Source organism: Lagopus muta, unplaced genomic scaffold, assembly GCF_023343835.1.
Source record: "Lagopus muta isolate bLagMut1 unplaced genomic scaffold, bLagMut1 primary scaffold_91, whole genome shotgun sequence".
NCBI classification, from domain to species: domain Eukaryota; kingdom Metazoa; phylum Chordata; class Aves; order Galliformes; family Phasianidae; genus Lagopus; species Lagopus muta.
Genome location: NW_026040270.1, coordinates 182,932 through 209,823, shown reverse-complemented (window position 1 = coordinate 209,823; position 26,892 = coordinate 182,932). Strand labels below are relative to the sequence as shown.

Genomic DNA, 26,892 nt, shown 5'->3' with positions numbered 1-26,892 from the left:
GCGATATTTAAGGTTAAAAACAGGGATTTCTATGAAAATAAGCGATATTTAAGGTTAAAAACAGGGATTTCTAAGAAAGTAAGCGATATTTCAGGGGAAAAACAGGGATTTCCAAGAAAATAAGCGATATTTAAGGTTAAAAACAGGGATTTCTATGAAAATCAGTGATATTTAAGGTTAAAAACAGGGATTTCTAAGAAAGTAAGCGATATTTCAGGGGAAAAACAGGGATTTCCAAGAAAATAAGCGATATTTAAGGTTAAAAACAGGGATTTCTATGAAAATAAGCGATATTTCAGGTTAAAAACAGGGATTTCTATGAAAATAAGCGATATTTTAGGGGAAAAACAGGGATTTCTATGAAAATAAGCGATATTTAAGGTTAAAAACAGGGATTTCTATGAAAATAAGCGATATTTAAGGTTAAAAACAGGGATTTCTATGAAAATAAGCGATATTTTAGGGGAAAAACAGGGATTTCTAGGAAAATAAGCGATATTTTAGGGGAAAAAGAGGGATTTCTATGAAAATCAGCGATATTTTAGGGGAAAAAGAGGGATTTCTATGAAAATCAGCGATATTTCAGGTTAAAAACAGGGATTTCTATGAAAATAAGCGATATTTCAGGTGAAAAACAGGGATTTCTATGAAAATAAGCGATATTTTAGGGGAAAAACAGGGATTTCTATGAAAATAAGCGATATTTCAGGTTAAAAACAGGGATTTCTATGAAAATAAGCGATATTTCAGGTGAAAAACAGGGATTTCTATGAAAATAAGCGATATTTAAGGTTAAAAACAGGGATTTCTATGAAAATCAGCGATATTTAAGGTTAAAAACAGGGATTTCTATGAAAATAAGCGATATTTAAGGTTAAAAACAGGGATTTCTATGAAAATAAGCGACATTTAAGGGGAAAAAAAGGGATTTCTATGAAAATAAGCGATATTTAAGGTTAAAAACAGGGATTTCTATGAAAATAAGCGATATTTTAGGGGAAAAACAGGGATTTCTATGAAAATAAGCGATATTTTAGGGGAAAAACAGGGATTTCTATGAAAATAAGCGATATTTTAGGGGAAAAACAGGGATTTCTATGAAAATAAGCGATATTTAAGGATAAAAACAGGGATTTCTATGAAAATAAGCGATATTTAAGGTTAAAAAGAGGGATTTCTATGAAAATAAGCGATATTTTAGGGGAAAAAGAGGGATTTCTATGAAAATAAGCGATATTTTAGGGGAAAAACAGGGATTTCTATGAAAATAAGCGATATTTAAGGTTAAAAACAGGGATTTCTATGAAAATAAGCGATATTTCAGGTTAAAAACAGGGATTTCTATGAAAATAAGCGATATTTAAGGTTAAAAACAGGGATTTCTATGAAAATAAGCGATATTTAAGGATAAAAACAGGGATTTCTATGAAAATAAGCGATATTTTAGGGGAAAAACAGGGATTTCTATGAAAATCAGCGATATTTTAGGGGAAAAACAGGGATTTCCATGAAAATAAGCAATATTTTAGGGGAAAAACAGGGATTGCTATGAAAATAAGCGATATTTAAGGTTAAAAACAGGGATTTCTATGAAAATAAGCGATATTTCAGGATAAAACAGGGATTTCTATGAAAATAAGCGATATTTAAGGTTAAAAACAGGGATTTCTATGAAAATAAGCGATATTTTAGGGGAAAAACAGGGATTTCCATGAAAATAAGCAATATTTTAGGGGAAAAACAGGGATTGCTATGAAAATAAGCGATATTTAAGGTTAAAAACAGGGATTTCTATGAAAATAAGCGATATTTCAGGATAAAACAGGGATTTCTATGAAAATAAGCGATATTTAAGGTTAAAAACAGGGATTTCTATGAAAATAAGCGATATTTCAGGTGAAAACCAGGGATTTCTATGAAAATAAGCGATATTTAAGGTTAAAAACAGGGATTTCTATGAAAATAAGCGATATTTTAGGGGAAAAACAGGGATTTCTATGAAAATAAGCGATATTTAAGGTTAAAAACAGGGATTTCTATGAAAATAAGCGATATTTTAGGGGAAAAACAGGGATTTCTAGGAAAATAAGCGATATTTAAGGATAAAAACAGGGATTTCTATGAAAATCAGCGATATTTTAGGGGAAAAAGAGGGATTTCTATGAAAATCAGCGATATTTCAGGTTAAAAACAGGGATTTCTATGAAAATCAGCGATATTTTAGGTGAAAAACAGGGATTTCTATGAAAATAAGCGATATTTTAGGGGAAAAACAGGGATTTCTATGAAAATCAGCGATATTTAAGGTTAAAAACAGGGATTTCTATGAAAATAAGCGATATTTCAGGTGAAAAACAGGTATTTCTATGAAAATAAGCGACATTTAAGGGGAAAAAAAGGGATTTCTATGAAAATAAGCGATATTTAAGGTTAAAAAGAGGGATTTCTATGAAAATAAGCGATATTTTAGGGGAAAAAGAGGGATTTCTATGAAAATAAGCGATATTTTAGGGGAAAAACAGGGATTTCTATGAAAATAAGCGATATTTAAGGTTAAAAACAGGGATTTCTATGAAAATAAGCGATATTTAAGGGGAAAAACAGGGATTTCTATGAAAATAAGCGATATTTTAGGGGAAAAACAGGGATTTCTATGAAAATCAGCGATATTTCAGGTTAAAAACAGGGATTTCTATGAAAATAAGCGATATTTAAGGATAAAAACAGGGATTTCTATGAAAATAAGCGATATTTTAGGGGAAAAAGAGGGATTTCTATGAAAATCAGCGATATTTTAGGGGAAAAACAGGGATTTCCATGAAAATAAGCGATATTTAAGGTTAAAAACAGGGATTTCCATGAAAATAAGCGATATTTAAGGTTAAAAACAGGGATTTCTATGAAAATAAGCGATATTTAAGGTTAAAAACAGGGATTTCTATGAAAATAAGCGATATTTAAGGTTAAAAACAGGGATTTCTATGAAAATCAGCGATATTTTAGGGGAAAAACAGGGATTTCTATGAAAATAAGCAATATTTTAGGGGAAAAAGAGGGATTTCTATGAAAATAAGCGATATTTTAGGGGAAAAACAGGGATTTCCATGAAAATAAGCAATATTTTAGGGGAAAAACAGGGATTGCTATGAAAATAAGCGATATTTCAGGTTAAAAACAGGGATTTCTATGAAAATAAGCGATATTTCAGGATAAAACAGGGATTTCTATGAAAATAAGCGATATTTAAGGTTAAAAACAGGGATTTCTATGAAAATAAGCGATATTTCAGGTGAAAAACAGGGATTTCTATGAAAATAAGCGATATTTTAGGGGAAAAAGAGGGATTTCTATGAAAATAAGCGATATTTTAGGGGAAAAACAGGGATTTCTATGAAAATAAGCGATATTTCAGGGGAAAAACAGGGATTTCTATGAAAATAAGCGATATTTAAGGTTAAAAACAGGGATTTCTATGAAAATAAGCGATATTTAAGGTTAAAAACAGGGATTTCTATGAAAATCAGCGATATTTTAGGGGAAAAACAGGGATTTCTATGAAAATAAGCGATATTTTAGGGGAAAAAGAGGGATTTCTATGAAAATCAGCGATATTTTAGGGGAAAAACAGGGATTTCTATGAAAATAAGCGATATTTTAGGGGAAAAACAGGGATTTCTATGAAAATCAGCGATATTTTAGGGGAAAAACAGGGATTTCTATGAAAATAAGTGATATTTTAGGGGAAAAACAGGGATTTCTATGAAAATAAGCGATATTTTAGGGGAAAAACAGGGATTTCCATGAAAATAAGCGATATTTAAGGTTAAAAACAGGGATTTCTATGAAAATAAGCGATATTTCAGGTTAAAAACAGGGATTTCTATGAAAATAAGCGATATTTAAGGTTAAAAACAGGGATTTCTATGAAAATCAGCGATATTTTAGGGGAAAAAGAGGGATTTCTATGAAAATAAGCGATATTTAAGGTTAAAAACAGGGATTTCTATGAAAATAAGCGATATTTAAGGTTAAAAACAGGGATTTCTATGAAAATCAGCGATATTTTAGGGGAAAAAGAGGGATTTCTATGAAAATCAGCGATATTTAAGGTTAAAAACAGGGATTTCTATGAAAATCAGCGATATTTAAGGTTAAAAACAGGGATTTCTATGAAAATAAGCGATATTTAAGGTTAAAAACAGGGATTTCTATGAAAATAAGCGACATTTAAGGGGAAAAAAAGGGATTTCTATGAAAATAAGCGATATTTAAGGTTAAAAACGGGGATTTCTATGAAAATAAGCGATATTTTAGGGGAAAAACAGGGATTTCTATGAAAATAAGCGATATTTTAGGGGAAAAACTGGGATTTCTATGAAAATAAGCGATATTTTAGGGGAAAAACAGGGATTTCTATGAAAATAAGCGATATTTAAGGTTAAAAACAGGGATTTCTATGAAAATAAGCGATATTTAAGGTTAAAAACAGGGATTTCTATGAAAATAAGCGATATTTAAGGATAAAAACAGGGATTTCTATGAAAATAAGCGATATTTTAGGGGAAAAAGAGGGATTGCTATGAAAATCAGCGATATTTAAGGTTAAAAACAGGGATTTCTATGAAAATAAGCAATATTTTAGGGGAAAAACGGGGATTGCTATGAAAATAAGCGATATTTAAGGTTAAAAAGAGGGATTTCAATGAAAATAAGCAATATTTTAGGGGAAAAACAGGGATTGCTATGAAAATAAGCGATATTTAAGGTTAAAAACAGGGATTTCTATGAAAATAAGCGATATTTCAGGATAAAACAGGGATTTCTATGAAAATAAGCGATATTTAAGGTTAAAAACAGGGATTTCTATGAAAATCAGCGATATTTAAGGTTAAAAACAGGGATTTCTATGAAAATCAGCGATATTTTAGGGGAAAAACAGGGATTTCTATGAAAATAAGCGATATTTAAGGTTAAAAACAGGGATTTCTATGAAAATAAGCGATATTTCAGGTGAAAAACAGGGATTTCTATGAAAATAAGCGATATTTTAGGGGAAAAAGAGGGATTTCTATGAAAATAAGCGATATTTTAGGGGAAAAACAGGGATTTCTATGAAAATAAGCGATATTTCAGGTTAAAAACAGGGATTTCTATGAAAATCAGCGATATTTAAGGTTAAAAACAGGGATTTCTATGAAAATAAGCGATATTTCAGGTGAAAAACAGGGATTTCTATGAAAATAAGCGATATTTAAGGTTAAAAACAGGGATTTCCATGAAAATAAGCGATATTTAAGGTTAAAAACAGGGATTTCTAAGAAAGTAAGCGATATTTCAGGGGAAAAACAGGGATTTCTATGAAAATCAGCGATATTTAAGGTTAAAAACAGGGATTTCCAAGAAAATAAGCGATATTTAAGGTTAAAAACAGGGATTTCTATGAAAATCAGTGATATTTAAGGTTAAAAACAGGGATTTCTAAGAAAGTAAGCGATATTTCAGGGGAAAAACAGGGATTTCCAAGAAAATAAGCGATATTTAAGGTTAAAAACAGGGATTTCTATGAAAATAAGCGATATTTCAGGTTAAAAACAGGGATTTCTATGAAAATAAGCGATATTTTAGGGGAAAAACAGGGATTTCTATGAAAATAAGCGATATTTAAGGTTAAAAACAGGGATTTCTATGAAAATAAGCGATATTTAAGGTTAAAAACAGGGATTTCTATGAAAATAAGCGATATTTTAGGGGAAAAACAGGGATTTCTAGGAAAATAAGCGATATTTTAGGGGAAAAAGAGGGATTTCTATGAAAATCAGCGATATTTCAGGTTAAAAACAGGGATTTCTATGAAAATAAGCGATATTTCAGGTGAAAAACAGGGATTTCTATGAAAATAAGCGATATTTTAGGGGAAAAACAGGGATTTCTAGGAAAATCAGCGATATTTTAGGGGAAAAACAGGGATTTCTATGAAAATAAGTGATATTTTAGGGGAAAAACAGGGATTTCTATGAAAATAAGCGATATTTTAGGGGAAAAACAGGGATTTCCATGAAAATAAGCGATATTTAAGGTTAAAAACAGGGATTTCTATGAAAATAAGCGATATTTCAGGTTAAAAACAGGGATTTCTATGAAAATAAGCGATATTTAAGGTTAAAAACAGGGATTTCTATGAAAATCAGCGATATTTTAGGGGAAAAAGAGGGATTTCTATGAAAATAAGCGATATTTAAGGTTAAAAACAGGGATTTCTATGAAAATAAGCGATATTTAAGGTTAAAAACAGGGATTTCTATGAAAATCAGCGATATTTTAGGGGAAAAAGAGGGATTTCTATGAAAATAAGCGATATTTAAGGTTAAAAACAGGGATTTCTATGAAAATCAGCGATATTTAAGGTTAAAAACAGGGATTTCTATGAAAATAAGTGATATTTAAGGTTAAAAACAGGGATTTCTATGAAAATAAGCGACATTTAAGGTTAAAAACAGGGATTTCTATGAAAATAAGCGATATTTAAGGTTAAAAACGGGGATTTCTATGAAAATAAGCGATATTTTAGGGGAAAAACAGGGATTTCTATGAAAATAAGCGATATTTTAGGGGAAAAACTGGGATTTCTATGAAAATAAGCGATATTTTAGGGGAAAAACAGGGATTTCTATGAAAATAAGCGATATTTAAGGTTAAAAACAGGGATTTCTATGAAAATAAGCGATATTTAAGGTTAAAAACAGGGATTTCTATGAAAATAAGCGATATTTAAGGATAAAAACAGGGATTTCTATGAAAATAAGCGATATTTTAGGGGAAAAAGAGGGATTGCTATGAAAATCAGCGATATTTAAGGTTAAAAACAGGGATTTCTATGAAAATAAGCAATATTTTAGGGGAAAAACGGGGATTGCTATGAAAATAAGCGATATTTAAGGTTAAAAAGAGGGATTTCAATGAAAATAAGCAATATTTTAGGGGAAAAACAGGGATTGCTATGAAAATAAGCGATATTTAAGGTTAAAAACAGGGATTTCTATGAAAATAAGCGATATTTCAGGATAAAACAGGGATTTCTATGAAAATAAGCGATATTTAAGGTTAAAAACAGGGATTTCTATGAAAATCAGCGATATTTAAGGTTAAAAACAGGGATTTCTATGAAAATCAGCGATATTTTAGGGGAAAAACAGGGATTTCTATGAAAATAAGCGATATTTAAGGTTAAAAACAGGGATTTCTATGAAAATAAGCGATATTTCAGGTGAAAAACAGGGATTTCTATGAAAATAAGCGATATTTTAGGGGAAAAAGAGGGATTTCTATGAAAATAAGCGATATTTTAGGGGAAAAACAGGGATTTCTATGAAAATAAGCGATATTTCAGGTTAAAAACAGGGATTTCTATGAAAATCAGCGATATTTAAGGTTAAAAACAGGGATTTCTATGAAAATAAGCGATATTTCAGGTGAAAAACAGGGATTTCTATGAAAATAAGCGATATTTAAGGTTAAAAACAGGGATTTCCATGAAAATAAGCGATATTTAAGGTTAAAAACAGGGATTTCTAAGAAAGTAAGCGATATTTCAGGGGAAAAACAGGGATTTCTATGAAAATCAGCGATATTTAAGGTTAAAAACAGGGATTTCCAAGAAAATAAGCGATATTTAAGGTTAAAAACAGGGATTTCTATGAAAATCAGTGATATTTAAGGTTAAAAACAGGGATTTCTAAGAAAGTAAGCGATATTTCAGGGGAAAAACAGGGATTTCCAAGAAAATAAGCGATATTTAAGGTTAAAAACAGGGATTTCTATGAAAATAAGCGATATTTCAGGTTAAAAACAGGGATTTCTATGAAAATAAGCGATATTTTAGGGGAAAAACAGGGATTTCTATGAAAATAAGCGATATTTAAGGTTAAAAACAGGGATTTCTATGAAAATAAGCGATATTTAAGGTTAAAAACAGGGATTTCTATGAAAATAAGCGATATTTTAGGGGAAAAACAGGGATTTCTAGGAAAATAAGCGATATTTTAGGGGAAAAAGAGGGATTTCTATGAAAATCAGCGATATTTCAGGTTAAAAACAGGGATTTCTATGAAAATAAGCGATATTTCAGGTGAAAAACAGGGATTTCTATGAAAATAAGCGATATTTTAGGGGAAAAACAGGGATTTCTAGGAAAATCAGCGATATTTTAGGGGAAAAACAGGGATTTCTATGAAAATAAGTGATATTTTAGGGGAAAAACAGGGATTTCTATGAAAATAAGCGATATTTTAGGGGAAAAACAGGGATTTCCATGAAAATAAGCGATATTTAAGGTTAAAAACAGGGATTTCTATGAAAATAAGCGATATTTCAGGTTAAAAACAGGGATTTCTATGAAAATAAGCGATATTTAAGGTTAAAAACAGGGATTTCTATGAAAATCAGCGATATTTTAGGGGAAAAAGAGGGATTTCTATGAAAATAAGCGATATTTAAGGTTAAAAACAGGGATTTCTATGAAAATAAGCGATATTTAAGGTTAAAAACAGGGATTTCTATGAAAATCAGCGATATTTTAGGGGAAAAAGAGGGATTTCTATGAAAATAAGCGATATTTAAGGTTAAAAACAGGGATTTCTATGAAAATCAGCGATATTTAAGGTTAAAAACAGGGATTTCTATGAAAATAAGTGATATTTAAGGTTAAAAACAGGGATTTCTATGAAAATAAGCGACATTTAAGGGGAAAAAAAGGGATTTCTATGAAAATAAGCGATATTTAAGGTTAAAAACGGGGATTTCTATGAAAATAAGCGATATTTTAGGGGAAAAACAGGGATTTCTATGAAAATAAGCGATATTTTAGGGGAAAAACTGGGATTTCTATGAAAATAAGCGATATTTTAGGGGAAAAACAGGGATTTCTATGAAAATAAGCGATATTTAAGGTTAAAAACAGGGATTTCTATGAAAATCAGCGATATTTAAGGTTAAAAACAGGGATTTCTATGAAAATAAGCAATATTTTAGGGGAAAAACGGGGATTGCTATGAAAATAAGCGATATTTAAGGTTAAAAAGAGGGATTTCAATGAAAATAAGCAATATTTTAGGGGAAAAACAGGGATTGCTATGAAAATAAGCGATATTTAAGGTTAAAAACAGGGATTTCTATGAAAATAAGCGATATTTCAGGATAAAACAGGGATTTCTATGAAAATAAGCGATATTTAAGGTTAAAAACAGGGATTTCTATGAAAATCAGCGATATTTAAGGTTAAAAACAGGGATTTCTATGAAAATCAGCGATATTTTAGGGGAAAAACAGGGATTTCTATGAAAATAAGCGATATTTAAGGTTAAAAACAGGGATTTCTATGAAAATAAGCGATATTTCAGGTGAAAAACAGGGATTTCTATGAAAATAAGCGATATTTTAGGGGAAAAAGAGGGATTTCTATGAAAATAAGCGATATTTTAGGGGAAAAACAGGGATTTCTATGAAAATAAGCGATATTTCAGGTTAAAAACAGGGATTTCTATGAAAATCAGCGATATTTAAGGTTAAAAACAGGGATTTCTATGAAAATAAGCGATATTTCAGGTGAAAAACAGGGATTTCTATGAAAATAAGCGATATTTAAGGTTAAAAACAGGGATTTCCATGAAAATAAGCGATATTTAAGGTTAAAAACAGGGATTTCTAAGAAAGTAAGCGATATTTCAGGGGAAAAACAGGGATTTCTATGAAAATCAGCGATATTTAAGGTTAAAAACAGGGATTTCCAAGAAAATAAGCGATATTTAAGGTTAAAAACAGGGATTTCTATGAAAATAAGCGATATTTCAGGTTAAAAACAGGGATTTCTATGAAAATAAGCGATATTTTAGGGGAAAAACAGGGATTTCTATGAAAATAAGCGATATTTAAGGTTAAAAACAGGGATTTCTATGAAAATAAGCGATATTTTAGGGGAAAAACAGGGATTTCTAGGAAAATAAGCGATATTTTAGGGGAAAAAGAGGGATTTCTATGAAAATCAGCGATATTTCAGGTTAAAAACAGGGATTTCTATGAAAATAAGCGATATTTCAGGTGAAAAACAGGGATTTCTATGAAAATAAGCGATATTTTAGGGGAAAAACAGGGATTTCTATGAAAATCAGCGATATTTTAGGGGAAAAACAGGGATTTCTATGAAAATAAGTGATATTTTAGGGGAAAAACAGGGATTTCTATGAAAATAAGCGATATTTTAGGGGAAAAACAGGGATTTCCATGAAAATAAGCGATATTTAAGGTTAAAAACAGGGATTTCTATGAAAATAAGCGATATTTCAGGTTAAAAACAGGGATTTCTATGAAAATAAGCAATATTTCAGGTGAAAAACAGGGATTTCCATGAAAATAAGCGATATTTTAGGGGAAAAACAGGGATTTCTATGAAAATAAGCGATATTTAAGGTTAAAAACAGGGATTTCTATGAAAATAAGCGATATTTAAGGTTAAAAACAGGGATTTCTATGAAAATAAGCGATATTTTAGGGGAAAAACAGGGATTTCTAGGAAAATAAGCGATATTTTAGGGGAAAAAGAGGGATTTCTATGAAAATCAGCGATATTTCAGGTTAAAAACAGGGATTTCTATGAAAATAAGCGATATTTCAGGTGAAAAACAGGGATTTCTATGAAAATAAGCGATATTTTAGGGGAAAAACAGGGATTTCTAGGAAAATAAGCGATATTTAAGGTTAAAAACAGGGATTTCTATGAAAATCAGCGATATTTAAGGTTAAAAACACGGATTTCTATGAAAATAAGCGATATTTAAGGTTAAAAACAGGGATTTCTATGAAAATAAGCGACATTTAAGGGGAAAAAAAGGGATTTCTATGAAAATAAGCGATATTTTAGGGGAAAAACAGGGATTTCTATGAAAATAAGCGATATTTTAGGGGAAAAACAGGGATTTCTATGAAAATAAGCGATATTTAAGGATAAAAACAGGGATTTCTATGAAAATAAGCGATATTTAAGGTTAAAAAGAGGGATTTCTATGAAAATAAGCGATATTTTAGGGGAAAAAGAGGGATTTCTATGAAAATAAGCGATATTTTAGGGGAAAAACAGGGATTTCTATGAAAATAAGCGATATTTAAGGTTAAAAACAGGGATTTCTATGAAAATAAGCGATATTTAAGGTTAAAAACAGGGATTTCTATGAAAATAAGCGATATTTCAGGGGAAAAACAGGGATTTCTATGAAAATAAGCGATATTTAAGGTTAAAAACAGGGATTTCTATGAAAATAAGCGATATTTTAGGGGAAAAACAGGGATTTCTCTGAAAATAAGCGATATTTAAGGTTAAAAACAGGGATTTCTATGAAAATAAGCGATATTTAAGGTTAAAAACAGGGATTTCTATGAAAATAAGCGATATTTTAGGGGAAAAACAGGGATTTCTCTGAAAATAAGCGATATTTAAGGTTAAAAACAGGGATTTCTATGAAAATAAGCGATATTTCAGGTTAAAAACAGGGATTTCTATGAAAATAAGCGATATTTAAGGTTAAAAACAGGGATTTCTATGAAAATAAGCGATATTTAAGGATAAAAACAGGGATTTCTATGAAAATCAGCGATATTTTAGGGGAAAAACAGGGATTTCCATGAAAATAAGCGATATTTAAGGTTAAAAACAGGGATTTCTATAAAAATAAGCGATATTTAAGGTTAAAAACAGGGATTTCTATGAAAATAAGCGATATTTAAGGTTAAAAAGAGGGATTTCAATGAAAATAAGCGATATTTTAGGGGAAAAACAGGGATTTCCATGAAAATAAGCAATATTTTAGGGGAAAAACAGGGATTGCTATGAAAATAAGCGATATTTAAGGTTAAAAACAGGGATTTCTATGAAAATAAGCGATATTTCAGGATAAAACAGGGATTTCTATGAAAATAAGCGATATTTAAGGTTAAAAACAGGGATTTCTATGAAAATAAGCGATATTTTAGGGGAAAAACAGGGATTTCCATGAAAATAAGCAATATTTTAGGGGAAAAACAGGGATTGCTATGAAAATAAGCAATATTTTAGGGGAAAAACAGGGATTTCTATGAAAATAAGCGATATTTAAGGTTAAAAACAGGGATTTCTATGAAAATAAGCGATATTTCAGGATAAAACAGGGATTTCTATGAAAATAAGCGATATTTAAGGTTAAAAACAGGGATTTCTATGAAAATAAGCGATATTTCAGGTGAAAACCAGGGATTTCTATGAAAATAAGCGATATTTAAGGTTAAAAACAGGGATTTCTAAGAAAGTAAGCGATATTTCAGGGGAAAAACAGGGATTTCTATGAAAATAAGCGATATTTAAGGTTAAAAACAGGGATTTCTAAGAAAGTAAGCGATATTTCAGGTGAAAAACAGGGATTTCTAGGAAAATAAGCGATATTTCAGGTTAAAAACAGCGAATTTCTATGAAAATAAGCGATATTTTAGGGGAAAAACAGGGATTTCTATGAAAATAAGCGATATTTAAGGTTAAAAACAGGGATTTCTATGAAAATAAGCGATATTTTAGGGGAAAAACAGGGATTTCTAGGAAAATAAGCGATATTTTAGGGGAAAAAGAGGGATTTCTATGAAAATCAGCGATATTTTAGGGGAAAAAGAGGGATTTCTATGAAAATCAGCGATATTTCAGGTTAAAAACAGGGATTTCTATGAAAATCAGCGATATTTTAGGTGAAAAACAGGGATTTCTATGAAAATAAGCGATATTTTAGGGGAAAAACAGGGATTTCTATGAAAATAAGCGATATTTAAGGTTAAAAACAGGGATTTCTATGAAAATAAGCGATATTTAAGGTTAAAAACAGGGATTTCTATGAAAATAAGCGATATTTCAGGTGAAAAACAGGTATTTCTATGAAAATAAGCGACATTTAAGGGGAAAAAAAGGGATTTCTATGAAAATAAGCGATATTTAAGGTTAAAAACAGGGATTTCTATGAAAATAAGCGATATTTTAGGGGAAAAACAGGGATTTCTATGAAAATAAGTGATATTTTAGGGGAAAAACAGGGATTTCTATGAAAATAAGCGATATTTAAGGATAAAAACAGGGATTTCTATGAAAATAAGCGATATTTAAGGTTAAAAAGAGGGATTTCTATGAAAATAAGCGATATTTTAGGGGAAAAAGAGGGATTTCTATGAAAATAAGCGATATTTTAGGGGAAAAACAGGGATTTCTATGAAAATAAGCGATATTTAAGGTTAAAAACAGGGATTTCTATGAAAATAAGCGATATTTAAGGGGAAAAACAGGGATTTCTATGAAAATAAGCGATATTTTAGGGGAAAAAGAGGGATTTCTCTGAAAATCAGCGATATTTCAGGTTAAAAACAGGGATTTCTATGAAAATAAGCGATATTTAAGGATAAAAACAGGGATTTCTATGAAAATAAGCGATATTTTAGGGGAAAAAGAGGGATTTCTATGAAAATCAGCGATATTTTAGGGGAAAAACAGGGATTTCCATGAAAATAAGCGATATTTAAGGTTAAAAACAGGGATTTCCATGAAAATAAGCGATATTTAAGGTTAAAAACAGGGATTTCTATGAAAATAAGCGATATTTAAGGTTAAAAACAGGGATTTCTATGAAAATAAGCGATATTTAAGGTTAAAAACAGGGATTTCTATGAAAATCAGCGATATTTTAGGGGAAAAACAGGGATTTCTATGAAAATAAGCAATATTTTAGGGGAAAAAGAGGGATTTCTATGAAAATAAGCGATATTTTAGGGGAAAAACAGGGATTTCCATGAAAATAAGCAATATTTTAGGGGAAAAACAGGGATTGCTATGAAAATAAGCGATATTTCAGGTTAAAAACAGGGATTTCTATGAAAATAAGCGATATTTCAGGATAAAACAGGGATTTCTATGAAAATAAGCGATATTTAAGGTTAAAAACAGGGATTTCTATGAAAATAAGCGATATTTCAGGTGAAAAACAGGGATTTCTATGAAAATAAGCGATATTTTAGGGGAAAAAGAGGGATTTCTATGAAAATAAGCGATATTTTAGGGGAAAAACAGGGATTTCTATGAAAATAAGCGATATTTAAGGTTAAAAACAGGGATTTCTATGAAAATAAGCGATATTTAAGGTTAAAAACAGGGATTTCTATGAAAATCAGCGATATTTTAGGGGAAAAACAGGGATTTCTATGAAAATAAGCGATATTTTAGGGGAAAAACAGGGATTTCTATGAAAATAAGCGATATTTTAGGGGAAAAACAGGGATTTCTATGAAAATAAGCGATATTTAAGGTGAAAAACAGGGATTTCTATGAAAATAAGCGATATTTTAGGGGAAAAACAGGGATTTCTATGAAAATAAGTGATATTTTAGGGGAAAAACAGGGATTTCTATGAAAATAAGCGATAATTTAGGGGAAAAACAGGGATTTCCATGAAAATAAGCGATATTTAAGGTTAAAAACAGGGATTTCTATGAAAATAAGCGATAATTCAGGTTAAAAACAGGGATTTCTATGAAAATAAGCGATATTTAAGGTTAAAAACAGGGATTTCTATGAAAATAAGCGATATTTTAGGGGAAAAACAGGGATTTCTATGAAAATAAGCGATATTTAAGGTTAAAAACAGGGATTTCTATGAAAATAAGCGATATTTAAGGTTAAAAACAGGGATTTCTATGAAAATCAGCGATATTTTAGGGGAAAAAGAGGGATTTCTATGAAAATCAGCGATATTTAAGGTTAAAAACAGGGATTTCTATGAAAATCAGCGATATTTAAGGTTAAAAACAGGGATTTCTATGAAAATAAGCGATATTTAAGGTTAAAAACAGGGATTTCTATGAAAATAAGCGACATTTAAGGGGAAAAAAAGGGATTTCTATGAAAATAAGCGATATTTAAGGTTAAAAACGGGGATTTCTATGAAAATAAGCGATATTTAAGGTTAAAAACAGGGATTTCTATGAAAATAAGCGATATTTAAGGTTAAAAACTGGGATTTCTATGAAAATAAGCGATATTTTAGGGGAAAAACAGGGATTTCTATGAAAATAAGCGATATTTAAGGTTAAAAACAGGGATTTCTATGAAAATAAGCGATATTTTAGGGGAAAAACAGGGATTTCTATGAAAATCAGCGATATTTAAGGTTAAAAACAGGGATTTCTATGAAAATAAGCGATATTTCAGGTTAAAAACAGGGATTTCGATGAAAATAAGCGATATTTCAGGATAAAACAGGGATTTCTATGAAAATAAGCGATATTTAAGGATAAAAACAGGGATTTCTATGAAAATAAGCGATATTTTAGGGGAAAAACAGGGATTGCTATGAAAATCAGCGATATTTTAGGGGAAAAACAGGGATTTCCATGAAAATAAGCGATATTTAAGGTTAAAAACAGGGATTTCTATAAAAATAAGCGATATTTAAGGTTAAAAACAGGGATTTCTATGAAAATAAGCAATATTTTAGGGGAAAAACAGGGATTGCTATGAAAATAAGCGATATTTAAGGTTAAAAAGAGGGATTTCAATGAAAATAAGCAATATTTTAGGGGAAAAACAGGGATTGCTATGAAAATAAGCGATATTTAAGGTTAAAAACAGGGATTTCTATGAAAATAAGCGATATTTCAGGATAAAACAGGGATTTCTATGAAAATAAGCGATATTTAAGGTTAAAAACAGGGATTTCTATGAAAATAAGCGATATTTAAGGTTAAAAACAGGGATTTCTATGAAAATCAGCGATATTTTAGGGGAAAAACAGGGATTTCTATGAAAATAAGCGATATTTAAGGTTAAAAACAGGGATTTCTAGGAAAATAAGCGATATTTAAGGTTAAAAACAGGGATTTCTATGAAAATCAGCGATATTTTAGGGGAAAAACAGGGATTTCTATGAAAATAAGCGATATTTTAGGGGAAAAAGAGGGATTTCTATGAAAATAAGCGATATTTCAGGTTAAAAACAGGGATTTCCATGAAAATAAGCGATATTTTAGGGAAAAAACAGAGATTTCTATGAAAATCAGCGATATTTTAGGGGAAAAACAGGGATTTCCATGAAAATAAGTGATATTTTAAGGGTAAAACAGGGATTTCTATGTAAATAAGCGATATTTAAGGTGAAAACCAGGGATTTCTATGAAAATAAGCGATATTTTAGGGGAAAAACAGGGATTTCTATGAAAATCAGTGATAATTCAGGTTAAAAACAGGGATTTCTATGAAAATAAGCGATATTTCAGGTTAAAAACAGGGATTTCTATGAAAATAAGCGATATTTTAGGGGAAAAACAGGGATTTCTATGAAAATAAGCGATATTTCAGGTTAAAAACAGGGATTTCTAGGAAAATAAGCGATATTTCAGGTGAAAAACAGGGATTTCTGTGAAAATAAGCGATATTTCAGGTTACAAACAGGGATTTCTATGAAAATCAGCGGTATTTTAGGGGAAAAAGAGGGATTTCTATGAAAATCAGCGATATTTTAGGGGAAAAACAGGGATTTCCATGAAAATAAGCAATATTTTAGGGGAAAAACAGGGATTTCTATGAAAATCAGCGATATTTCAGGTTAAAAACAGGGATTTCTATGAAAATAAGCGATATTTAAGGTTAAAAACAGGGATTTCTATGAAAATAAGCAATATTTCAGGTGAAAAACAGGGATTTCTAGGAAAATAAGCGATATTTTAGGGGAAAAACAGGGATTTCTATGAAAATAAGCGATATTTCAGGTTAAAAACAGGGATTTCTATGAAAATAAGCGATATTTTAGGGGAAAAACAGGGATTTCTATGAAAATCAGCGATATTTAAGGGGAAAAACAGGGATTTCTAGGAAAATAAGCGATATTTAAGGTTAAAAACAGGGATTTCTAGGAAAATAAGCGATATTTAAGGTTAAAAACAGGGATTTCTATGAAAATCAGCGATATTTTAGGGGAAAAACAGGGATTTCTATGAAAATAAGCGATATTTTAGTGGAAAAACAGGGATTTCTATGAAAATCAGCGATATTTTAGGTTAAAAACAGGGATTTCTATGAAAATCAGCGATATTTTAGGGGAAAAACAGGGATTTCTATGAAAATAAGCGATATTTAAGGTTAAAAACAGGGATTTCTATGAAAATCAGCGATATTTTAGGGGAAAAACAGGGATTTCTATGAAAATAAGCGATATTTTAGGGGAAAAACAGGGATTTCTATGAAAATAAGCGATATTTTAGGGGAAAAACAGGGATTTCCATGAAAATAAGCAATATTTTAGGGGAAAAACAGGGATTGCTATGAAAATAAGCGATATTTCAGGTTAAAAACAGGGATTTCTATGAAAATAAGCGATATTTCAGGATAAAACAGGGATTTCTATGAAAATAAGCGATATTTAAGGTTAAAAACAGGGATTTCTATGAAAATAAGCGATATTTCAGGTGAAAAACAGGGATTTCTATGAAAATAAGCGATATTTTAGGGGAAAAAGAGGGATTTCTATGAAAATAAGCGATATTTTAGGGGAAAAACAGGGATTTCTATGAAAATAAGCGATATTTAAGGTTAAAAACAGGGATTTCTATGAAAATAAGCGATATTTAAGGTTAAAAACAGGGATTTCTATGAAAATCAGCGATATTTTAGGGGAAAAACAGGGATTTCTATGAAAATAAGCGATATTTTAGGGGAAAAACAGGGATTTCTATGAAAATAAGCGATATTTTAGGGGAAAAACAGGGATTTCTATGAAAATAAGCGATATTTAAGGTGAAAAACAGGGATTTCTATGAAAATAAGCGATATTTTAGGGGAAAAACAGGGATTTCTATGAAAATAAGTGATATTTTAGGGGAAAAACAGGGATTTCTATGAAAATAAGCGATATTTTAGGGGAAAAACAGGGATTTCCATGAAAATAAGCGATATTTAAGGTTAAAAACAGGGATTTCTATGAAAATAAGCGATATTTCAGGTGAAAAACAGGGATTTCTATGAAAATAAGCGATATTTTAGGGGAAAAAGAGGGATTTCTATGAAAATAAGCGATATTTTAGGGGAAAAACAGGGATTTCTATGAAAATAAGCGATATTTAAGGTTAAAAACAGGGATTTCTATGAAAATAAGCGATATTTAAGGTTAAAAACAGGGATTTCTATGAAAATCAGCGATATTTTAGGGGAAAAAGAGGGATTTCTATGAAAATCAGCGATATTTAAGGTTAAAAACAGGGATTTCTATGAAAATCAGCGATATTTAAGGTTAAAAACAGGGATTTCTATGAAAATAAGCGATATTTAAGGTTAAAAACAGGGATTTCTATGAAAATAAGCGACATTTAAGGGGAAAAAAAGGGATTTCTATGAAAATAAGCGATATTTAAGGTTAAAAACGGGGATTTCTATGAAAATAAGCGATATTTAAGGTTAAAAACAGGGATTTCTATGAAAATAAGCGATATTTAAGGTTAAAAACTGGGATTTCTATGAAAATAAGCGATATTTTAGGGGAAAAACAGGGATTTCTATGAAAATAAGCGATATTTAAGGTTAAAAACAGGGATTTCTATGAAAATAAGCGATATTTTAGGGGAAAAACAGGGATTTCTATGAAAATCAGCGATATTTAAGGTTAAAAACAGGGATTTCTATGAAAATAAGCGATATTTCAGGTTAAAAACAGGGATTTCGATGAAAATAAGCGATATTTCAGGATAAAACAGGGATTTCTATGAAAATAAGCGATATTTAAGGATAAAAACAGGGATTTCTATGAAAATAAGCGATATTTTAGGGGAAAAACAGGGATTGCTATGAAAATCAGCGATATTTTAGGGGAAAAACAGGGATTTCCATGAAAATAAGCGATATTTAAGGTTAAAAACAGGGATTTCTATAAAAATAAGCGATATTTAAGGTTAAAAACAGGGATTTCTATGAAAATAAGCAATATTTTAGGGGAAAAACAGGGATTGCTATGAAAATAAGCGATATTTAAGGTTAAAAAGAGGGATTTCAATGAAAATAAGCAATATTTTAGGGGAAAAACAGGGATTGCTATGAAAATAAGCGATATTTAAGGTTAAAAACAGGGATTTCTATGAAAATAAGCGATATTTCAGGATAAAACAGGGATTTCTATGAAAATAAGCGATATTTAAGGTTAAAAACAGGGATTTCTATGAAAATAAGCGATATTTAAGGTTAAAAACAGGGATTTCTATGAAAATCAGCGATATTTTAGGGGAAAAACAGGGATTTCTATGAAAATAAGCGATATTTAAGGTTAAAAACAGGGATTTCTAGGAAAATAAGCGATATTTAAGGTTAAAAACAGGGATTTCTATGAAAATCAGCGATATTTTAGGGGAAAAACAGGGATTTCTATGAAAATAAGCGATATTTTAGGGGAAAAAGAGGGATTTCTATGAAAATAAGCGATATTTCAGGTTAAAAACAGGGATTTCCATGAAAATAAGCGATATTTTAGGGAAAAAACAGAGATTTCTATGAAAATCAGCGATATTTTAGGGGAAAAACAGGGATTTCCATGAAAATAAGTGATATTTTAAGGGTAAAACAGGGATTTCTATGTAAATAAGCGATATTTAAGGTGAAAACCAGGGATTTCTATGAAAATAAGCGATATTTTAGGGGAAAAACAGGGATTTCTATGAAAATCAGTGATAATTCAGGTTAAAAACAGGGATTTCTATGAAAATAAGCGATATTTCAGGTTAAAAACAGGGATTTCTATGAAAATAAGCGATATTTTAGGGGAAAAACAGGGATTTCTATGAAAATAAGCGATATTTCAGGTTAAAAACAGGGATTTCTAGGAAAATAAGCGATATTTCAGGTGAAAAACAGGGATTTCTGTGAAAATAAGCGATATTTCAGGTTACAAACAGGGATTTCTATGAAAATCAGCGGTATTTTAGGGGAAAAAGAGGGATTTCTATGAAAATCAGCGATATTTTAGGGGAAAAACAGGGATTTCTATGAAAATAAGCGATATTTTAGGGGAAAAACAGGGATTTCTATGAAAATCAGCGATATTTCAGGTTAAAAACAGGGATTTCTATGAAAATAAGCGATATTTAAGGTTAAAAACAGGGATTTCTATGAAAATAAGCAATATTTCAGGTGAAAAACAGGGATTTCTAGGAAAATAAGCGATATTTTAGGGGAAAAACAGGGATTTCTATGAAAATAAGCGATATTTCAGGTTAAAAACAGGGATTTCTATGAAAATAAGCGATATTTTAGGGGAAAAACAGGGATTTCTATGAAAATCAGCGATATTTAAGGGGAAAAACAGGGATTTCTAGGAAAATAAGCGATATTTAAGGTTAAAAACAGGGATTTCTAGGAAAATAAGCGATATTTAAGGTTAAAAACAGGGATTTCTATGAAAATCAGCGATATTTTAGGGGAAAAACAGGGATTTCTATGAAAATAAGCGATATTTTAGTGGAAAAACAGGGATTTCTATGAAAATCAGCGATATTTTAGGTTAAAAACAGGGATTTCTATGAAAATCAGCGATATTTTAGGGGAAAAACAGGGATTTCTATGAAAATAAGCGATATTTAAGGTTAAAAACAGGGATTTCTATGAAAATCAGCGATATTTTAGGGGAAAAACAGGGATTTCTATGAAAATAAGCGATATTTTAGGGGAAAAAGAGGGATTTCTATGAAAATAAGCGATATTTCAGGTTAAAAACAGGGATTTCCATGAAAATAAGCGATATTTTAGGGAAAAAACAGAGATTTCTATGAAAATCAGCGATATTTCAGGTTAAAAACAGGGATTTCTAGGAAAATAAGCGATATTTCAGGTTACAAACAGGGATTTCTATGAAAATCAGCGGTATTTTAGGGGAAAAAGAGGGATTTCTATGAAAATCAGCGATATTTTAGGGGAAAAACAGGGATTTCTATGAAAATAAGCGATATTTTAGGGGAAAAACAGGGATTTCTATGAAAATCAGCGATATTTCAGGTTAAAAACAGGGATTTCTATGAAAATAAGCGATATTTAAGGTTAAAAACAGGGATTTCTATGAAAATAAGCAATATTTCAGGTGAAAAACAGGGATTTCCATGAAAATAAGCGATATTTTAGGGGAAAAACAGGGATTTCTATGAAAATAAGCGATATTTAAGGTTAAAAACAGGGATTTCTATGAAAATAAGCGATATTTCAGGTTAAAAACAGGGATTTCTATGAAAATAAGCGATATTTTAGGGGAAAAACAGGGATTTCTATGAAAATCAGCGATATTTAAGGGGAAAAACAGGGATTTCTAGGAAAATAAGCGATATTTAAGGTTAAAAACAGGGATTTCTAGGAAAATAAGCGATATTTAAGGTTAAAAACAGGGATTTCTATGAAAATCAGCGATATTTTAGGGGAAAAACAGGGATTTCTATGAAAATAAGCGATATTTTAGTGGAAAAACAGGGATTTCTATGAAAATCAGCGATATTTTAGGTTAAAAACAGGGATTTCTATGAAAATCAGCGATATTTTAGGGGAAAAACAGGGATTTCTATGAAAATCAGCGATATTTAAGGGGAAAAACAGGGATTTCTAGGAAAATAAGCGATATTTAAGGTTAAAAACAGGGATTTCTAGGAAAATAAGCGATATTTAAGGTTAAAAACAGGGATTTCTATGAAAATCAGCGATATTTTAGGGGAAAAACAGGGATTTCTATGAAAATCAGCGATATTTTAGGGGAAAAACAGGGATTACCATGAAAATAAGTGATATTTTAAGGGTAAAACAGGGATTTCTATGTAAATAAGCGATATTTAAGGTGAAAACCAGGGATTTCTATGAAAATAAGCGATATTTTAGGGGAAAAACAGGGATTTCTATGAAAATCAGTGATAATTCAGGTTAAAAACAGGGATTTCTATGAAAATAAGCGATATTTTAGGGGAAAAAGAGGGATTTCTATGAAAATATGCGATATTTTAGGGGAAAAACAGGGATTTCTATGAAAATAAGCGATATTTAAGGTTAAAAACAGGGATTTCTATGAAAATAAGCGATATTTAAGGTTAAAAACAGGGATTTCTATGAAAATAAGCGATATTTTAGGGGAAAAACAGGGATTTCCATGAAAATAAGTGATATTTAAGGTTAAAAACAGGGATTTCTATGAAAATCAGCGATATTTTAGGTTAAAAACAGGGATTTCTATGAAAATAAGCGATATTTTAGGGGAAAAACAGGGATTTCTATGAAAATCAGCGATATTTAAGGGGAAAAACAGGGATTTCTAGGAAAATAAGCGATATTTAAGGTTAAAAACAGGGATTTCTAGGAAAATAAGCGATATTTAAGGTTAAAAACAGGGATTTCTATGAAAATCAGCGATATTTTAGGGGAAAAACAGGGATTTCTATGAAAATAAGCGATATTTTAGGGGAAAAAGAGGGATTTCTATGAAAATAAGCGATATTTCAGGTTAAAAACAGGGATTTCCATGAAAATAAGCGATATTTTAGGGAAAAAACAGAGATTTCTATGAAAATCAGCGATATTTTAGGGGAAAAACAGGGATTTCCATGAAAATAAGTGATATTTTAAGGGTAAAACAGGGATTTCTATGTAAATAAGCGATATTTAAGGTGAAAACCAGGGATTTCTATGAAAATAAGCGATATTTTAGGGGAAAAACAGGGATTTCTATGAAAATCAGTGATAATTCAGGTTAAAAACAGGGATTTCTATGAAAATAAGCGATATTTCAGGTTAAAAACAGGGATTTCTATGAAAATAAGCGATATTTTAGGGGAAAAACAGGGATTTCTATGAAAATAAGCGATATTTCAGGTGAAAAACAGGGATTTCTAGGAAAATAAGCGATATTTCAGGTGAAAAACAGGGATTTCTGTGAAAATAAGCGATATTTAAGGGGAAAAACAGGGATTTCTATGAAAATCAGCGGTATTTTAGGGGAAAAAGAGGGATTTCTATGAAAATCAGCGATATTTTAGGGGAAAAACAGGGATTTCTATGAAAATAAGCGATATTTTAGGGGAAAAACAGGGATTTCTATGAAAATCAGCGATATTTCAGGTTAAAAACAGGGATTTCTATGAAAATAAGCGATATTTAAGGTTAAAAACAGGGATTTCTATGAAAATAAGCAATATTTCAGGTGAAAAACAGGGATTTCTATGAAAATCAGCGATATTTCAGGTTAAAAACAGGGATTTCTATGAAAATAAGCGATATTTCAGGTTAAAAACAGGGATTTCTATGAAAATAAGCGATATTTTAGGGGAAAAACAGGGATTTCTATGAAAATCAGCGATATTTAAGGGGAAAAACAGGGATTTCTAGGAAAATAAGCGATATTTAAGGTTAAAAACAGGGATTTCTAGGAAAATAAGCGATATTTAAGGTTAAAAACAGGGATTTCTATGAAAATCAGCGATATTTTAGGGGAAAAACAGGGATTTCTATGAAAATAAGCGATATTTTAGTGGAAAAACAGGGATTTCTATGAAAATCAGCGATATTTTAGGTTAAAAACAGGGATTTCTATGAAAATCAGCGATATTTTAGGGGAAAAACAGGGATTTCTATGAAAATCAGCGATATTTAAGGGGAAAAACAGGGATTTCTAGGAAAATAAGCGATATTTAAGGTTAAAAACAGGGATTTCTAGGAAAATAAGCGATATTTAAGGTTAAAAACAGGGATTTCTATGAAAATCAGCGATATTTTAGGGGAAAAACAGGGATTTCTATGAAAATAAGCGATATTTTAGGGGAAAAAGAGGGATTTCTATGAAAATAAGCGATATTTCAGGTTAAAAACAGGGATTTCCATGAAAATAAGCGATATTTTAGGGAAAAAACAGAGATTTCTATGAAAATCAGCGATATTTTAGGGGAAAAACAGGGATTTCCATGAAAATAAGTGATATTTTAAGGGTAAAACAGGGATTTCTATGTAAATAAGCGATATTTAAGGTGAAAACCAGGGATTTCTATGAAAATAAGCGATATTTTAGGGGAAAAACAGGGATTTCTATGAAAATCAGTGATAATTCAGGTTAAAAACAGGGATTTCTATGAAAATAAGCGATATTTCAGGTTAAAAACAGGGATTTCTATGAAAATAAGCGATATTTAAGGTTAAAAACAGGGATTTCTATGAAAATAAGCGATATTTTAGGGGAAAAACAGGGATTTCTATGAAAATAAGCGATATTTCAGGTTAAAAACAGGGATTTCTAGGAAAATAAGCGATATTTCAGGTGAAAAACAGGGATTTCTGTGAAAATAAGCGATATTTCAGGTTACAAACAGGGATTTCTATGAAAATCAGCGGTATTTTAGGGGAAAAAGAGGGATTTCTATGAAAATCAGCGATATTTTAGGGGAAAAACAGGGATTTCTATGAAAATAAGCGATATTTTAGGGGAAAAACAGGGATTTCTATGAAAATCAGCGATATTTCAGGTTAAAAACAGGGATTTCTATGAAAATAAGCGATATTTAAGGTTAAAAACAGGGATTTCTATGAAAATAAGCAATATTTCAGGTGAAAAACAGGGATTTCTAGGAAAATAAGCGATATTTTAGGGGAAAAACAGGGATTTCTATGAAAATAAGCGATATTTCAGGTTAAAAACAGGGATTTCTATGAAAATAAGCGATATTTTAGGGGAAAAACAGGGATTTCTATGAAAATCAGCGATATTTAAGGGGAAAAACAGGGATTTCTAGGAAAATAAGCGATATTTAAGGTTAAAAACAGGGATTTCTAGGAAAATAAGCGATATTTAAGGTTAAAAACAGGGATTTCTATGAAAATAAGCGATATTTTAGGGGAAAAAGAGGGATTTCTATGAAAATAAGCGATATTTTAGGGGAAAAAGAGGGATTTCTATGAAAATAAGCGATATTTCAGGTTAAAAACAGGGATTTCCATGAAAATAAGCGATATTTTAGGGAAAAAACAGAGATTTCTATGAAAATCAGCGATATTTTAGGGGAAAAACAGGGATTACCATGAAAATAAGTGATATTTTAAGGGTAAAACAGGGATTTCTATGTAAATAAGCGATATTTAAGGTGAAAACCAGGGATTTCTATGAAAATAAGCGATATTTTAGGGGAAAAACAGGGATTTCTATGAAAATCAGTGATAATTCAGGTTAAAAACAGGGATTTCTATGAAAATAAGCGATATTTCAGGTTAAAAACAGGGATTTCTATGAAAATAAGCGTTATTTTAGGGGAAAAACAGGGATTTCTATGAAAATAAGCGATATTTCAGGTTAAAAACAGGGATTTCTAGGAAAATAAGCGATATTTCAGGTGAAAAACAGGGATTTCTGTGAAAATCAGCGGTATTTTAGGGGAAAAACAGGGATTTCTAGGAAAATCAGCGATATTTTAGGGGAAAAACAGGGATTTCTATGAAAATCAGCGATATTTTAGGGGAAAAACAGGGATTTCTATGAAAATCAGTGATAATTCAGGTTAAAAACAGGGATTTCTATGAAAATAAGCGATATTTCAGGTTAAAAACAGGGATTTCTATGAAAATAAGCGTTATTTTAGGGGAAAAACAGGGATTTCTATGAAAATAAGCGATATTTCAGGTTAAAAACAGGGATTTCTAGGAAAATAAGCGATATTTCAGGTTACAAACAGGGATTTCTATGAAAATCAGCGGTATTTTAGGGGAAAAACAGGGATTTCTATGAAAATCAGCGATATTTTAGGGGAAAAACAGGGATTTCTATGAAAATAAGCGATATTTTAGGGGAAAAACAGGGATTTCTATGAAAATCAGCGATATTTCAGGTTAAAAACAGGGATTTCTATGAAAATAAGCGATATTTAAGGTTAAAAACAGGGATTTCTATGAAAATAAGCAATATTTCAGGTGAAAAACAGGGATTTCTAGGAAAATAAGCGATATTTTAGGGGAAAAACAGGGATTTCTATGAAAATAAGCGATATTTTAGGGGAAAAACAGGGATTTCTAGGAAAATAAGCAATATTTAAGGTTAAAAACAGGGATTTCTATGAAAATAAGCGATATTTTAGGGAAAAAACAGGGATTTCTATGAAAATAAGCGATATTTAAGGTTAAAAACAGGGATTTCTATGAAAATAAGCGATATTTAAGGTTAAAAACAGGGATTTCTATGAAAATAAGCGATATTTTAGGGGAAAAACAGGGATTTCTATGAAAATAAGCGATATTTCAGGTGAAAAACAGGGATTTCTAGGAAAATAAGCGATATTTCAGGTGAAAAACAGGGATTTCTATGAAAATAAGCGATATTTAAGGTTAAAAACAGGGATTTCTAGGAAAATAAGCGATATTTAAGGTTAAAAACAGGGATTTCTAGGAAAATAAGCGATATTTAAGGTTAAAAACAGGGATTTCTAGGAAAATAAGCGATATTTTAGGGGAAAAACAGGGATCTCCATGAAAATAAGCGATATTTAAGGTTAAAAACAGGGATTTCTAGGAAAATAAGCGATATTTAAGGTTAAAAACAGGGATTTCTATGAAAATCAGCGGTATTTTAGGGGAAAAACAGGGATTTCTATGAAAATAAGCGATATTTCAGGTTAAAAACAGGGATTTCTATGAAAATAAGCGATATTTCAGGTGAAAAACAGGGATTTCTATGAAAATCAGCGATATTTTAGGTGAAAAACAGGGATTTCTATAAAAATAAGCATTTTTTAGGTTAAAAATAGGGATTTCTATGAAAATAAGCAATATTTAAGGTTAAAAACAGGGATTTCTATGAAAATAAGCGATATTTA

The 26,892-nt window shown here is 30.4% G+C and overlaps 1 long non-coding RNA gene across 7 annotated transcripts in view; it reads left to right on the top strand.

Moving 5' to 3' along the window:
- Nucleotides 1–819: 819 nt before the first annotated feature.
- The window catches only part of LOC125687839 (uncharacterized), a 50,731-nt gene continuing 24,658 nt past the window's right edge, over nucleotides 820–26,892 (top strand). The window contains exons 1-5 of one of the 7 annotated variants that reach the window (XR_007374432.1): nucleotides 962–1,160; nucleotides 3,372–3,453; nucleotides 6,446–6,527; nucleotides 14,970–15,051; nucleotides 18,370–18,706. This is a non-coding gene — a long non-coding RNA (uncharacterized LOC125687839). Of the gene's footprint in view, nucleotides 874–961; nucleotides 1,161–3,371; nucleotides 3,454–4,137; nucleotides 4,192–6,348; nucleotides 6,528–11,307; nucleotides 11,733–14,804; nucleotides 15,052–18,369; nucleotides 18,707–26,892 lie in introns of those variants that run through there. The other 6 variants (XR_007374434.1, XR_007374433.1, XR_007374430.1 and 3 more) reach the window with 6 other exon arrangements.